This window comes from Penaeus japonicus, unplaced genomic scaffold (assembly GCF_977035675.1).
Source record: "Penaeus japonicus unplaced genomic scaffold, GWHDUDI00000001_assembly GWHDUDI00000002, whole genome shotgun sequence".
Taxonomy (NCBI): Eukaryota; Metazoa; Arthropoda; class Malacostraca; order Decapoda; family Penaeidae; genus Penaeus; species Penaeus japonicus.
The window spans coordinates 28,107,881-28,112,880 of NW_028234404.1; the positions used below are offsets into that span (position 1 = coordinate 28,107,881).

A 5,000-nucleotide genomic window follows, 5' to 3' on the forward strand; every position below is an offset into this window, starting at 1 on the left:
CTCAATGATCGGGACGCGGGCTGTCGTTAACCACCCTTACCATCGGCAGCGCACGCGGATTGGCCGTAACAACTCCCGTCCGAGTGTGCGCACTTCGGCTTAAACTAAATGCATCTGCGCCAAATTATCCCATTCTGTCGCTCATGCAACCAGCAATTCAGAGGGAACGGGCAAGTAGAGCACGAAAGGCGACGACGAGACAGTGTTACATGCAGTTTTAGTTCATTAACTTTATTACAGGTTAAATGTAGTTTCTTGCGAGGCATACTAGGCATTACAAATATCGACGGGACGTTGGTTGGTGGTTATGAATAGACTTGGACGTTCCCAGGGTAAGAGCAAAGCAGCGATCTAACATCATACTGCTATAAATTACTTATACTCTGGGTGCGCAAAAGATACGACGATCTTAAAGACGAACACTGGCTGCTCTTATTGAATGAGATGACCTTGCACTTTCTGCTTTGGTTTCTTTGGATAACTCAGCTGCTGGAATCTGCTCTCACATAATTATCGTGTCTTGAGACCCGAATAGCAGTCTTGTAAAATGCTGGCACCACAGGTTATTTACCCACGTCAGGATGCTCGGGCCAGAAATCAATATGACTCGCGTTATGACTTTTATCCCGTGTTGCAAACACAATGAAAACGGGCTTAATGTGTATTTAATGATACGCAACTTCGTTTTATTAGAAAGGCGTATTGCTTCTATCTGTATTCGTTAGTCATATTTAGCGGGGACACATTCTTATTAAATGAGGATGAATTCCATAGTGCTTTAACTGAAACATAACAAACGTGAGAGAACAAAATTTTTAATGTGTGATAAATCATCGGTATGAACGCTTATAGCTAAAAAAAATGTTTCTGGTATTTGAATTTTTAAATCCTTTTACCATTTAACGTTTATTTTAGAGAGTACATAACGCATAGTGTATGTCAAGTTGTCATTTCTAAATAATTGTGAGTCCTATCATTATTCATATTCATATTCACGTTCTTTCGCCCGACAAATGTCTGTCTACAATCATGAATACATGAACCGCACTACCCTGGAGGAGGAATAGGTTACTCTAACCAAAGCAGTGGTGCATACAGTATATTTTACATCTGCTCTTGTTGTCTTAAACAGTCATGGAAACTTATGTTGATGTTATCGTAGAAGAGTAATCGAAATTGCGTGTCTCTTCTTACGTAAAGGTACTTCAAATCATTTTGAGTGAGATACGACATTTTCAATGCCTCAATTTCATGTGAAACCGCAAACACATTTTCTCGTATGTGTAGTTTTCGTGACACCAAACGCCAGTGTTCGTGAACATTTTTATCGCAACCTAGTTTAATTTCATGTATTACCCTTAAGACCTTATTGAACTCCAAGCTATTGGGCACGTGAACGCCAAGGATTTTTTTTTTCTTTTTTAGAGGGAACGTGACTTACTCCTACTGTTTTTTTTTTTTCCTTTGTATCTATTAAACGAATATCTTGATCTTATTTAGGATCTTGCTAGTTTCGCAAGATCCAATAACGTTAGTATCTCCAATGCTTTGGATACGCAGTGTATACTTTTAAGTCTTGGTAGAAATACAAGTAAAAATTAAAAGGGTTCCGTGGTTGGTGATGAAAAGCTGCAATGGGTATTTGATTGACCAAACTTTTGGAGCCACTTTTGACATTCACTATTTTTTCTTTATCATTTTTTATTCATCATTATTATTATTTCATTATTTCATTATTATTATTATTATCATTATTATTATTATTATTTTACAACATGGCCACTTTGGTAGATTACAATCCCTGTGAGAGCCACACCAAATGCAAAATTTTCCTACATAATATTACATAATCGTATTAATTGTATGTAATGATATACATATACAATTATGTATCTGAGTAAAAATATTACAAAATTATTATTTCCATACCGAATAAAAGTCAAAATTTATAATCATACAAATTATGTACGTACAATTATATTCGCAGTTCTGTGCAAAATATATGACAAACATAAGCCAAGTTTAGGAATTTAGTGATCATTCATAAAATAGTTTCTGAACGGGCTCTCTGTAATTTGGCTGTCACAGGCTGCCCACACACAGATATATTTAGACCCCCTTCTATCTGGCGTGAAAATCTTTAGTTTGTTATATTTCATATTTGCTTATCATTAATTTATTATGAGACAACTCAACAAAGACCAGCTCACGACCCGCATGTACTTGGAAGAACCCTACTATAAAAGCGCAGCTGCTTTTTGACCCAAACACGCTGGGTGGATGGGTGGTCCACTGGCCGTGTAAAATTTGTAGAGGACGTCCGCCATACCTGGGATCATATGCTAGATGTGCGGCCATGCGCGACACCTCACCAACTTTATCCTCGCTATAAACCAGGGATAAGTAGAAAATCAAAACACAGAATGATAGCCCCTACGTAACCAGTTTCGTAAACAAATGATCCCACACAGAATTAAAGTAAAATGCAATGCTTCGCCTATGGCCGTGCAGTACTGATTACTGAATAGCAAAAGAAAACATGAAAATGATAATACTTTCATATTTCATCAGCTGCAAAGGGAATTAATGAGATATCTAGTACTGTCATCACCCGGACATGGAAGTGCGTACACCCTGATAAACTCTTGGTGTGCCCAAGGTAATATTTGTACTAACTAACGTTATATGCATTGCAACCCCTAAATAGCTAATTAGTGTAGTATCTATAGGATGTTTGTTAGGTAACTGATTTGATATATTTTATTACACTGAAGCAAAGTTCTCTTTATTAACGTGCAAACTGGTGGTATGATAAAACTAGCAAAAAATTAGATAATCTTACCTTGATAGTCATAAAAGAATTCAGTGACATTTGGAATTGCATTCAATGTTAGCCATTCTGGAAAAGGATACAAAATGCCGTTTAAAAGCCATACTCCACACAGTTAAATGAGCTATGAAAAAATAATAGAAAATAATGACTTTCCACACATTTGCCACACACACTAAAGAAAATCATGGAGCAGTTCTTCAAGAAGCACAAACAGTCAGTCTCGTTCTATATAATTTTATATATATAGTGTAAATCTGAAATAATCCTTAACAGTACATAATACATAATTATTATTCTATGTGTCATATTCCGTTTCTTTACACATGAGCATTTGTTTTTTCGTTGAAATCTATAATTTAATTTGTTCCGAACTCCCTTATGACATCAAAAATAATTACCCAGGCTTACCGTCCTTTTCCGATAACTAGTTATTTTCAGAACGTCCTTATGCACGTTATTATGGCCAAATTTGAGTTCCAGAATTCCTCTCGTTTTGCTGTAAGGTTCCATTCTGAACACGTGGAATTTCATGGCTTTCCTATCACATGCGACCTGGAATCGATCCCCTCACAAAGGGGAAGACCCCATCCATGCAATGCTTGATCATCCTGAAAGGAACACCAATTGATTCACTTGACTTGGGAGGTCGGGGCTCCTGTAGCCGCAAGGCTCATGTATCAGAGCCACATTGATGATTTAAGTACCAAAAGTATGGCAACCTATAGGACCAGGCTTAGGAGTGAAATGTGTAGCAAGGCACGCAACACCAAAGTGTTCCACAAGGCGCATAAAGATGGCAAGGAAGTGGCTTTTACACAACAGGAGGACTTTGTTCCTGTTCCCATCAGCACTTATGTCTGAGGATAGAGCAAAATGGATAGGTGTTCTATCCTCTTCCACCCCCCCCCCCCCATCTGCCGGACACCTCCAACAAAATGGAGTTCCTCGTCTTTGTGTGATCAGAAAAGGAACCTGACCTAGACATCCAGGAACCCCACAGAACCCTCTTCAAGAGTGCACAAGTCCCTTTTTGTTCATGAGGGGGACTTGTAGCTCTTGCTAACTACTATAGTCACAGCAGTAGGAACAGCTTTGGGGAGGACACTTTGAGGAATTTGATAAAGCAGCTAGGATCGCCATGATGGCAATAGCCCTGAACGACAGGGAGTTGAGTAGGTTATCGTCCTTTTATGGTGTTGAGCACACCAGGTACCAAGGGTTTAATTATTTTTTACCAAAGTAACAATCCTTTGCTCCTTGATAGTCAACGCAGCCAATAGTAAAGATGTCGTCAAAACTTGATGCTAAAATCCAACTGGCCAGGATTTTATATATCAGTGATGCCTGTGCTAATGTTGCACAGGATTTCGTCATAGGGGAGACTTCACTGCTCACCATCCCATCTTGTCTCCTACGTCTCCTACCCGGCAAAACATCACATAGCAGAGGTCCTTGAGTCATCCTTCAAGATCATTCTTCAACCTACACAGGTCATCATGTCAGTAATAACTTTGGGATTGTCACCAGTTTCGTGGGTACTGGTCTGGCTTCCATGCTGCAGCACATGGATAATGCTACCTGGAAAACTTATCAAGAATATCTTGGGCCAGGGCCTTAGATGCAATTAGCGCCCACAAAAAAATCAATTTGGATGTGTTATAGGCCAGACTGGTAAAAAACATAAACATTTACTTTTCTGTAAGGGGTTAGGATAACCATCAAGAGGGCCATGCAAGGCAAGTGCCAGGAAAGGTCGTGATTCAACCAGACCTTCACAAAACTGTGGCATGATGTCAGATGAGCAACCATTCGCTAAGCTCCGAGATATACCCACCATGACCTCAGTCAGAGGCAGATAAAGTCTGCCTGGATCCTGGCAAATTTGTCCTCTTTCGAGACAGGGCAACTGAGCCAAATGACTCAGAAGCCATGTTCTCTTTCAGGTAAATCCTAGGCTGGATAGGGGACTATTTTTGGGATAGAACTGACAGTCATGGACCAGGATCCCCTTTTAAAGCACTTGGCACTGGAAATGGTGGAGTCCTCAACTTTTTAACACCATGATGATCAACATCCACGACACTCCACTCTTAGAGGTGCGCAAGATCTTTTCTTAAATGGATGATTTTACATTAATCTCCTGACCCCTTATTGGGGTCCATTGACT

The 5,000-nt window shown here is 39.4% G+C and overlaps 1 protein-coding gene across 1 annotated transcript in view; it reads right to left on the bottom strand.

Moving 5' to 3' along the window:
- LOC122263089 (uncharacterized) overlaps positions 1-34 on the bottom strand; it is a 79,192-nt gene extending 79,158 nt beyond the window's left edge. Inside the window, exon 1 of the mRNA XM_086545216.1 lies at positions 1-34. This exon is cut by the window's left edge and continues 291 nt beyond it. The gene's annotated coding sequence lies outside the window, so the exon portion shown is untranslated.
- Between the last annotated feature and the right edge of the window lie 4,966 nt (positions 35-5,000).